Raw genomic sequence first — 12,104 nt, 5'->3', positions numbered from 1 at the left:
CCCACTGCATAAAAGGCCAAAGGAATCAGACCTACAAAGGTCTTACTTTAAAAAGATGTTGGAAGCTCGGGCTTCCAAGGCTGGGTCCCGCAGGACAAATTCTCTCTACTTTGCCTTTATTCCTGAGCTGAATAGCCTGATTCCGAATTTTGCAAAGCAGGGGCTCTCAGAGGCTATAAAGAGAGTTGAAACCTCTCCCCCAGATGAAGTCCATTCTTGTGGTTTGCCTCCCTTCTCTGCCCTCCCCCCCACCCACAACAGCAGGCACGCAGGCAAGACCCTGATGTGGTTTTAGCTTCCCAAGGGTCATTACCTAACATTTTGACTTGAGTCAAAATGCCACTTATAAAACCCTTTACACGTTTGTTTTTAAATTGTGGAAATGGCTGATTTACTTCCAAAGAATGTTTGGAGATCTTCCGAGCTGTGCCAGGATCCATAATTATCAACAATTGCTAAGGCAGCTTAACCCTAATGTAAAATATTGTGCATACAAATGGGTTTATTTTGAACCCGTTCACACTATTAAATTTGAGTCTGGTACAGGGTTTATCCCCAGGCAGTGCTCAATGACAGCACAGTAGCAAACACCTTGGCTATATGTCTTCCTATTTGGTTGGCTCGTTTTATATCTTTGCATGTTTAAATAGGCAATGGGAGTGCTAATTAAAATGCAATCATGCAGATAAATTAGACCATGTTTCTAAAAGGTAAAATGAAACCCCTTTTGAGTTCAAAATCTTTGTGATATTCAAGGCAAAAGCACAGTGTGATACTGAGTCCAGAGAAAATCTTTCATGATTATGGCATGTTTAAAACCAAAATTCGTTTCGTTTTGTTTTTAGATATACGGAAGAGGCAACAAATTTTTATGGGTAATTTCTTATGGGGAGTCAAGACTTGGGGTTTCTAGCAAAATGTTCAAGTCGTAGGTCACTCGGAATAATCTGTACAGTCCATGTTTTGCCTGTAGAATGGAAAGTATAACGCGTATTTCAAAGCCTACATCGGTGTAGGCATCAAGGTGACCTCAAAACCTATGGTTGAGTTTCACTCACTGGGTTCTTCACTCTACCTCTTGCATAATCTGTTCACAGGTGAACCTGACTGCCCGCAACCAAAGACAAAACAACACGCTGACATCCCATAAAATACTTTCTATCTCTGAGTTTCAGTTTCTTCCCCCTGCAAAATGAGCTCCGGTAAGGCACTGTGGACTGCTTTTGATATTATAAACTGTTCCAAAACAACAAGGATAACAATAGTAGGTCTGCATATCCCCGCCCCCTGCACAATTGTGCACATGCAGCCTCTAACCCTCTGATCTGTGTCTGTGGACCTCCAGTTAACACTTTTAGTGCGTGAACCGGCAATCCCACTTCGGGCTATATATACAAAGAAAATGAGAACTCCGCATCCCTACAACAATGAGATGGCATATGTCTTTATCTAGGACTTTGTCCTAGGCTCTAACCTGTTCCCTTTTGCTCAAACTGTGTACTACGAATTAATCTTTGCAAAACAAAGCCCCCAAAAATCATATAAAAATTCATCTCTGCTTCAGCATGAGAATATTCTGCTGCGTACACCATTTACAAGCCAGGAAATAACTAGAAACCATTTAAGTAATACAACCAGTGTGGTCTAATTGAAAGCGTTAGATAGTCTAGGAGTTCTTGTTTGCCTACTCCCCCCTTTTAGAAAGTGTGCACTTTATTTCAAGGTTACAATTTCTTCCATAGATTCCCACCACCTTCTAGTTTCCAGTCCCAGTCCCAGGCTCAGAAGTGTTCTGAGCCTGCATGGGTGCCAGGAGAAGATCCCGCTTGGGTATTTGCTTCTCGCCCTTCAGCTTTTGAATTGGAGCCTCTCTAAGTGCTAAAGCTATCAGCCTGAACTACCGTCTCCCCAAGTCTGTTCTCAGAAACTTCCCCAGAAATGTGCCAAAAAACAACGTGTCCATGGACAAAAGAATCTGGTATATTCTGCACCTTGGATACTCCCAAAGCATTTTGTCCTATTAAATGCACTAAGAAGTCTTTCATAAACAAATCCATTTAATTTTGTTTTCCCAAAGTTTGAAAAACTTATGTGATTTGGGGCACCTGGGCTGCTCAGTCGGTTAAGCCTCTGACTTCAGCTCAGGTCATGATCTCGGGGTCCTGGGATCAAGCCCCACTCTGGCTCTGTGTACAGCAGGGAGTCTGCTTCTGCCTCTGTCCCACACCCCCTGCCCTCACTCATGCACTTACATGTGCTCTCTCAATCTCTCTCTCAAAATAAATAAAATCTTTTAAAAATAAAAACTTATGTGATGTTAGAATCATTTTGTTCCTATGGTATTACTATTAGAGCACATTTGGAGAAAACCAAAGATCTGGTTTCTACCCCATCCTCAGCTGATGGACTCTCAGTGAGCTTCACTGAGATTCTGCTGACCCGGGTTCAGTACTCATCCCTTTCATCTAAACATCATTTTGTCCATAGACCTCTTAGGTCTTTTGCAGTCTTGCTCGGTGGTGCTGTCAAGCCACCCAGGTCCATCCTCCTCCATACCCACCTTCCCTTTTGGAACTCATAATTCACATTTATGTATGAAAAGATGGTCACCAGGGCTCCTGGGTGGCTCAGTCGGTTAAGCATCTGCCTTCAGCTCAGGTCATGATCTCAAGATCCTGGGATCGAGCCCCACCCAAGTTGGGCTCCCTGCTCACTGGGGAATCTGCTTCTCCTTCTCCCTCTGCCCCTTCCCCTGCTTGTGCTTATGCACGGTCTTGCTCTCTCAAATAAATAAATAAAGTCTTAAAAAAAAAAAAAAAAGATGGTCACCACCCTGCCCAGGAGACAGGCCCCATTGTTTCTCTCTCAGATGTGTTTCCCGTCTTAGCAATTTGGAGCCAAGAGAGCTCTAGATATCACCCAATCATTTTCTAAAGTTACAAAGAAAAGAACAGACCTGAGGTGTTACCTGACTTGACAGAAATGAGACCAGAGCCCACACTTCCTGATTCTGGGTCCAGTGGCCCCAGGAAGGAACTCAATCTAACCAGAGGCACACAAGATTGATACAGACCAGAGAGTAAATTTGCTGATTTGCAAGGAGAAGTGAGACGTGTCTGACCAGACATCTAGAGACAGACCTGCCCAACAATGAAATTACAGTTGGATGCCTTCCTGATGAGGATGGGCTCTGAGGGTGGAGAAGCAGTTGGGTTTTCTTAAGGAATTAATGCTCTGGAGAGCATAAGGGATGGGTAGTTAGGAAGGGGACCCTGAGTCTGATTTCTCACCAGAAGTCGGTGATGGCAGTCCGATGACATCACCTCTTACATCACAGACTACCTGGCAGATGAGACAGTTACCTTCCCATCCCTTCCAGCTCTACGTTTTAGGATTCTGTGATTCTAAATTCTGTCCTTTAAATGACTCTGCCTTCATGTCTTCAGCATCCCCTTTTACATGTCAACACACAAACCCGTAGCCCTTGGTGAGAGGTTCTTTCAATCCATAAACCCCCAGGATTGGGCATGGGTCCTCTTTGTCCTCACAAGGTCATTACATACATCTTCTCGGTATTCTCAAATAAAAGGCTCATTGAAAAAACAAATAAAAACAAACATAATACAATAAAATACACACAACAAAGCAGGTTGACCGCAGCTGCTCCCTTGATCTCGAATAAATATTAACGTCCCCATCTCATCCCAGAACCCCCGAATTAATGTAGTCGCCTCATACTCACCGATATGTATTCATTCGATGTCACAGCAAGATCTCGGGCTCCCCGGGAAGCCAGAGTCACAGGCTGAAGTCTAGACTTCTCCATCGGGCAGTCTCGGTAGTTTCCTGCAACACCAAATCACGGTGTCATTAGCCCCAGATTATGATGACAGGGTCTCCTAATTCAAGTCCGCGATAGTGCCTTTAAATCACAACCGCTACTAAACTGCTTCATTTATTTAAAGAATGTCCACTGCCCCCGGGGCCTCTGGGCACGGGTACAAAATGCTGCTACCAAGAAGTAGCCACAGCAGTTCTCCCTAATCAACTAGCTGCTCATTAGCACGCTCTTACCAGTAACGTTAAGTACATCAACAAGGATGAACTATAAGAAACATATGATTCTTGTTCACACTTACATAAAATAGTGACAGTGCTGTTAGTAATTAGTTACCAGATCCTCAATTGCTTTGTTCTTTGGCATTAGTAATATGCCACTTGAAGTTTTACACCAAATTAACATTATCCGCATTCAACTGTTTCCAAGCCCCTTGAAAATGTGTGATCCTTCCTCGTAAGCAAAGATATGCGCCTGACAGGGAGACGTGTACTTTGAATTGTTTGCTGGCGGCCTCGAGGGAAGAGTGTGCCGAGCATGATCCATCGTGGTGCGGGAAAGTTCGGCTCTGAAACTGTTAGCAATTGTCCACAATTAGGAACGATTACTTCACCGTTTGAAGCTGATGCACCTCTCTGGGCAATAAGTTTACTAACATGTGGCTGTGTCAAACCATCAGGTCTGGCAGATGGAGGGGAGCGAGAGCGAGCCCCGAAGGCCACTGAGGCTCTTACCCAACTAGGACTCTTTCTGGTTCCACGGTCGGCTCATAGACAGAAACAGAATTCCAGATTCTTCCGGAGGTTTGCAATCAATGCAGCTAAATCCCATAAATTCAGTTTCTATTTTTCTATTTGTAGGAAGATAATGATATCTGTTGATATCTAAATTCCTTAGGAAGATGAGTGCGGTGGTAAAGACATAGATCACTGCCATTTTTAAGGAAAAATAAAATGCTTCTGAAATAAAGAGGATTAGTGTAAGACCAGGCAGGAATCCCAGAACCAGGCTCCAAATTCTGTTCCCCAGAAGTGGGCATCTATTGTCTCCACTTCCACTGGAATAACCATCACCACCTTTGTCTTATGAACAGCTCTGTGGACAATATTTATATCGTATCTAAGGATTTTGTTTTGTTTCGTTTTCCACGGACACTGTACATCAGATGTTTCCAACCGCCACTGTCACTAGAAAACTGGATCTAAATCTTCTCGCTGGTTAACATTTCCAAATCTGTCTGAAACCCAGATCTCTGACTCCCCACTTCCAATTGAAATATGAATGTGTCAGTTAGCTGTCTGGCTGAGGGAGAACACACCGACTCCAGAAACTCCAGATTTTGCCACAGGATTAAATACTGCATGTGCTGTAAGTGCAGATCCTAGAATTAGACTGAATCTTTTCCTTTCCCGCATCCTAGTTGAGGCAAATGCGGTATCGTTCTTGTTCTCGTTGATGGGCTCATGGTGCTGTCCTTCACGTATGGAAGTTCTGATTCATCAGCAGAAACACATGCTTCTGAGGGCTTTAACCAGGAAAGAGACTCCATTGTTATCAGCCCTCACTCCGCCAAATTCCTCTTGCAACCATAGGAAGGATGAGTGGTTGGACTAAGGGGCCCCTCTGTGAAACTAGAAGAGATGTGGGGCTTTTTGCCTTAAGTAACATGAAAGAAATTTAAGTCCGTGATCTTTTGATTCTTAATATCATGGTCTCATAAACCGAACGAACCATCCCAGGTATTATAAGAATGCAATTCAACATTTACAGGGAAATAGTACCTTCAGTATTTAGTTAAAGAATGGATTCTAGACTCTAATAAGTTTTTACTATGTTGGCAAACAGAAAAGAACCATAGGATTAGTAACAAATGTTTTGCTCCTGCAAGTAATTACTTCGCTTAAAACAAAATACTTTTTTTTTTTTTGCCTTCTACAATGTGAATTCTCCAATCCTTTTGGATAAAAGGCTTAGATGATCTGTTGTCTCTAGCCAGAATGACTGCATATGTTCCATCATATATCAGTTTCATCAGCCGCCATAGAATAGGCACATATGACAATAAATCATTTTGGGAACTTCCTGAATCCCAGCCAAGTTGTAGACAATAAAAGATCCTGCTTGTAAAGGCAGCTATAAAAGTTAATTTCATACAGGTTCCCCAGCACACATGCCACGGTTCAGTTCCAAACAGATGTGATCTTGGAACGGCAATGGAAAATGGCACGAAACGTTTTCGCTAACTTTCCGTATCCAGGAGATTCAAGTATTTCGTGTTTTCTACAACCTTCCGTCATTAGCACATTGCAGCAGGTATGAGAAATGAATTCTTCAAGCTTTTCTAAGGCCTAAGACGGTGTCATTCCAGTCTAAAATATTCCTCCACATTGGAAAGATTATCCATCAAGCCAGACACACAGAGACTGAGAAAACCCTCACAGAGCAAAATAACAAAGACAAAAGCAGACATGTGGGGCTGCATTCTGAAAGAATCTCTTGAAACAGGAACTTTTCTTCATTTCCCTGTTTGCCTTTGCCGATAGATGCCCCAGCAGACAGCTACAGAGACAGTGATCTCCTCCACCCACTCACTCATGGCACGGCCCAGAAAAAGGGATTTGAAGGAAGGAGAAGCTGAGGTTGAACTTGGGCCACACACACCAATTACACGATTGATTTGAAATTTTTCTCTCTGTCCAAGATCGCACTTTGTCCTTGGTCGCCAAGGCCATTACAAACTCTTTCCCTGCTCCTGCCAAGGACCGCAGCCACATTCATTCCTAAAACTCCCCCATGGTCCTAGGCTAACACCGCGTTTCTCCCGATTTTCAACAATAGCTGATTGCCTGAGACGCTGCACGTTCATCTGAATTTTTGTAACATGAGTCGTTCTCTACATACTGGCAGAGCTCCATGTTCACAGGTCTCTGGAATCAATTCGCAGCAAAAATGATCAACCCTCGGGTTTATCTGTTGCTGGAGTGAGGATTTTTCCAACTGTCATAAAGACACCCTCTCTCCACAAAAGCCCCGCTGAGCCTGAGAGCACAGAGCTCAACTGAAGTCCAAGAAATTGTCGCACAACGAGATGCTGAGCGCTGAGAGAGGGCGCCATTAACGTATTAATCATACACCTGGAATTAATTAAAGCCAACCTAAGGATTAAGGTGCTCCAGGCCAACAGAAAGAAAAAACTGGATTGATGATGTTATGTGGTAGATATTTATAGAATCACATCTTGGACCAGCAGACTTGCTTCAAAATTACAAGGGACATTTTCCAACCATTGGTTCTTAACAAATACTGGGCCAACCTCAGAAATTTGTGAGGGGTTCTTCTTTTGAAGGTTTCAGGAAATAGGCTCAGTGACATTGGGTAGCCATTCCAAAATGGAGAAAGGAGAAAAAGGCCACAAGCCCACAGTCATGGCCTTGAAAGGGAGCCCTGACTTCTTCCCCAGGGTATGGTCTACACTGGATCTGGGATTGTGTTCCTGGGGGATTTGGTTCACACCGAAGACACAGGAAATGGAGTTCTATCGGCTCCACTGCTGACCAGCTGTGGCCTTGGCAAGTCCTTTTAAACGCTTGGACCTCCCCTTCTTTAACGGTGAGGAGAATAAACTAGTAAATAAACCCGAAGGTCCCTTCCATACCCAGCCTTCTACATAGGTCACAGTGGAGGTAGTTGAGCTGTTGTTTATTGACAAAAGGCACCAGGAAACGCGTTTTGTGAGCCTTGGGTTGAAGGTACTCCCACTCCTGAGCTATGTTTTTATCACAACTGCTTTGCATTTTCAAGAAATAGGTATAAATATGTCACAGCATGGGCGGGGTGACCTCAAAGCCAGAGGATATTTGCTTGCACCAGAGTGAAAGAGCAGGATCCAGGACAGGCGAGTCAGGGAGCAGAAAGGCAAGAAATAAGGTCAGGCTCACGAGCCCCTGGGCAGCTCTCGGGTGGTTTCACCCGAAACCTGAGGTGGTTCTCAGTTTAGCGGCTGGTTTTCTTGGAACTAAGAGCAAGTGGTTTTGCTTCACCAAGCAGGTCAGAAACCAAATACCTGCCCTGTGACCAGCCTGATCTTTGTCTGGAGCAACTAAGTCCATTGTGGTGTCTTTCTCCGGACTCCTATGACCTCTACCTTTGACCACCTGGGCTAGTGCCCCAAGCAAGAATGAATCTCACATCCCCCAGTATCTTCCCCTTCCTCCCCTATTTTGCAGTTCAGAACACGGCAGGTCTTCACTAGCTGGTTATCAATTGAGTATTAAAGGTCCTGACTGTTTAAAAGGTAATCTGTGGCGTTCGATAGAAGTAGGACAGATCTGATGTCCAAACTCTACTGTGAGAATGATTCCTTCATTTAGCAATCCCATGAAAACCATAGCCCTATTTTATAATAACTAGAACGTCTATAGCTCCTAGCAATTTCTCTCCGTCATTGTCTGCTGTCATTGGAACAGACCAATTTGCAAGATAATAGAGCACACTTTGTTTTATTTTACTTAATGGGTCAGCTCTTTGGAAACAAACTGGGTATCCTATAAGGAAATAAGTAGTACTTCAGTGGAAATAAGAGTTCTCACCTGGCTCCTGGGGCATAACTTTCTACCTGACACAATAGGGATCACCGGTTTTCAGTCCATAGTACTTTCTAGAAGGTGTGGGCTGCAAAGGAGCTCTTCTTTATATATTCCAGTATTTGAAATATGTTTTTCAGCCCACGGAGAAGTATACGCCTCTGCAGTGTCTAAACCAAGACCAGGTGGTATTAAACAACCTCCACCCTGAATGCCTCCGCAGAACCCCCAAAGAGCAGCCTTGCGGGGTAAGAATCCAGCAGCGGGCTTCCCACTGACAGAGAACTTCACACGGAGAAGAGATGAGCCATCTGTCTAGGCCACGTTTGTCCAGGGATATATACTCATGGCTTTCAGACTGTCGTTGCTCTGTCTCCCCAGCTCTGGGTGACAGGCATAAGAAAAGTTCAAAGGAAGGGCCTTTTGTATTAGTTTTTGTATTGATCACAGGTTTCTTCTCATCTTGGAATTATTCTGTAGATAACGTAATAACGGTGTTATATGCAACTAACAAATCGAGCACAACAAAAACTTAGGATGTACTTTATGTTGGCTAATTGAACATAATAAAAAATAAAAATAAATAAATAAAAATAATGCTGTGGGCAACTCTTCCAAATCAGTCAATCTTAGCAACATAATCCTTTTTTAAAGTTTTTTTTTTTGTTTTTTTTTTTTTACAGAGATCACAAGTGGGAAGAGAGGCAGGCAGAGAGAGAGGGAGGAAGCACGCTCCCCGCCGAGCAGAGAGCCCAATGTGGGGCTTGATCGCAGGACCCTGAGACCAAGATCCAAGCCAAAGGCAGAGGCCTCAACCCACTGAGCCACCCAGGCACCCCAATCCTTTTTTAGAATATTGCCAACCCAAACACAAGATTTCTACAAGTTGGTCTCTCATTGAGGGAAAAGAGGAAGTCACACAGAGGAACGGTGAGCCAGGAATCTTTCCTGGTATTTTCAAGATCACTGGGCAGAGATTTTTTTTTTCCAGTTATAAAATGTATTTTATCACCAGAATAATCTCCTATGTCATATACCTTGATAAAGAAAATGAACCACGAAGATATTTAAAGACAATTCCAAATACTTCAGAAAGCTTGTGTCCTATCAAAAGGAGTCTGGGCAAAGATTTGTAGAGCCCCAATCCAAGCATTACAATTATTTTTGTAGTTTTATGAGATTAGTGGTTAAGCTTCAAAACGACCAAGTTGATATCAGGCCATTCGAAGTTATTTCAAGTAAACTGACACTTGGTAATAGAATAGGTATACTAAAATCTAACAGTAGTACAATACTTGACAGTTGATGGGGTATTTTCCCACATCACATTTGATCCCCACGACCTGTCTAAAACGGCTACTGCTGTCCTCCTTGATAGATTAACACTGTGGCTGATAAAAACTCAAATACAGGATTCACACTCAAGTCATCTAAAAATCTAGATCAGAATCTGAAGCTCCTTTCATTTTACCATGAAGTGATCTCAGCAGTGCCAGACCAATTTACAATACGTATTGGGGAATCATAAGTCAAATACAGAGTAATCTTACATTTCTGAAATTGTGCATGAACTAATTTTAAAATAGGTAAAACATCATCTTCAAAAGCAAGAGAATTAGTTATTGAACACAATGTATTTGGCAGCTCTCCTCCAGCTTTAATACTTTGCACAATGCTCTGTCCATTTATAATGTTTCCCCCAACAACCAACCAAGAAGACTTCAGCTCTCTGGGGCAAACATCTTTTGCCTCTTTGATGGTTGGCCTCTGTATCCCTCAGGGGATTTCATCAACTCACTCCATCTCTGTCTCTAATATGCCTCTAGAGGAGCAGAGTTCAGATCCTGGGTATAGCTCCACACGGTCAACATCTACAGGGTTATGGGTGGTTTGCAAATAATATTCAGCAACCACTGCTCATGCTCCTTGAAACCTCCTTGGAAGAGAATGAATCACCCCACTGATCATCGCCAATGCCACCTGAGCTGCCCTGTTATGGGCCCAGCAAGGAAAGGCTTGGCCCAGAGAACAAGGATATTTGACCAGGAATTGGCCATGAATCATTTCTCTCTCGACTATAATTTTCAAATGGTGGTTCGTGGTTGTTTTCCCCAACTCCTGGGATAGTAGTTGGTAAGGAATAAGGGTTAAGTTAATGTCTATTATAAGGGGGGGGGGAGGAGAGAGACAAGGAGGGAGAGAGAGGAGGAGGAAGGGAGGTCGGAAGAGACAGTGGCTATGCTTCTAAGACCATCTCCAGGAAAACAGATCAGAGATAAACAAGTTCAAGTGTGAAAGCTTTTAAAACCACTTTTATCACATTGTGCCACTTCCTGGGGACTTTCCCTCCTCCCACCTCCCTCCCCCTGTGTGGCTGGCATGTCCAACCTATAAGCAACGATCTCCTTTGACATCCGCCTGTCACTGTGTCCAGTTTCCCTAGGCTCCATGTCTTAGCCTCTGAGGGAGGCCTTCCATCCACCCTGAGAGTCCACTCCTTCTGCTCTGCCTGCCAGCCTAGACCCTGGATCTTGGCCTGTCTTCCCCTCCTTGACTTTGCTTGTGCTCCCTAGGTCTGGATGGGCCAGGTCAGAAAACCAAGCCTGCTTCCTCCAGAGGCCACATGTTTCCTGTCTCACACCTGACCCTCATCAGGTGGTAGTGGGGAGGGGGATCTCTTTCCAGTTGACAAGAGGATCCTTCCCTGACATTCTTAGCAAACCCCCTTACACAGACACACACCCCTCCTCAAGGGCTCAGGCAATCATGTTCTTCAGCTCCCAGCCACCTGCCTTGTTCCCAGCTCCTCTGGCTAGCTCTGTCCCTGCCCTGTATTTAGATCAGAGCTGAGATTTTGCTTTCCTTTGGTCACACGTGGAGGATTCCTCCCAGACTGGGAGTATTAATGGGCCAACCACAAGGCATATTTTGGCAGGTTCCTTCCATTTGCTTATGAGGATAACATTAACCCCCTTTCAAAGGAAGAAAGGAAAGAAAGAGAATGGGAGAGGAGGGCCACACAGGGGAGTGGAGGGAAGGGAAGGCACTTAGGGAAAAATTTAGCTTAGGGACTATCAGAAGCTATTTGTCCACTGATATTTGTTCCCCCCCTTTAATAACGCAACCCCTAATTGTACCTGGGCCTAGCCCATCAGCTGGAGACTGCATTTCCCAGCCTCCCTTGCAGCTTTGGTGGCCACGTGATCAAGTTATAGCCAACGGGATGTGAGCAGAAGACTATGAGCCCTGCCATGGGTCACTCACTACCCTGGCTCTTTTCCTGCTTCCTGCTGAGTGCAGCTGTAGCCACTGCCTTGCCTCCGGCCCCAGCCTGCTGACCTGCGGACTATTACATAAGAGAAGAAGAAACTTTGATCCTATTTATATCACTGTGTTTTAGGATCATTCTGTTTTAATATGTTAGTCCATGCCCTAATAAATACAGAGGATCAGGACTTTGATGTCACAGTACTTAGCTGGGCATTACCTAAATTGTGATTTCCTCAAGTCTCTTATTCAAGTGAGTTTTAATTGTATGTCAATCGGTATACTGATTACATGTTTCTGAGAATGGGCTCCACTCAAAGCACTCTGTGAGGCCCTATAGACATACGTGACATTATCCGGCCCTTAGGAAGGGTGTCATCTCACCATGAAGACTAGACAGACACAAAAATGCCACA

General features: G+C 44.0%; 1 long non-coding RNA gene across 2 annotated transcripts in view; it reads right to left on the bottom strand.

The window, feature by feature from the left end:
• The window catches only part of LOC125103091 (uncharacterized), a 148,354-nt gene that overhangs the window by 45,072 nt on the left and 91,178 nt on the right, over positions 1 to 12,104 (bottom strand). For both annotated transcript variants that reach the window (XR_007128282.1, XR_007128281.1), the window contains exon 2: positions 3,640 to 3,846. This is a non-coding gene — a long non-coding RNA (uncharacterized LOC125103091). The remainder of the gene's footprint in view (positions 1 to 3,639; positions 3,847 to 12,104) is intronic.

This window comes from Lutra lutra, chromosome 6 (assembly GCF_902655055.1).
Source record: "Lutra lutra chromosome 6, mLutLut1.2, whole genome shotgun sequence".
In the NCBI taxonomy this organism is placed as follows: domain Eukaryota; kingdom Metazoa; phylum Chordata; class Mammalia; order Carnivora; family Mustelidae; genus Lutra; species Lutra lutra.
The sequence above is the reverse complement of the archived record's forward strand: the minus strand, read 5'-3'. Positions and strand labels throughout refer to the sequence as shown.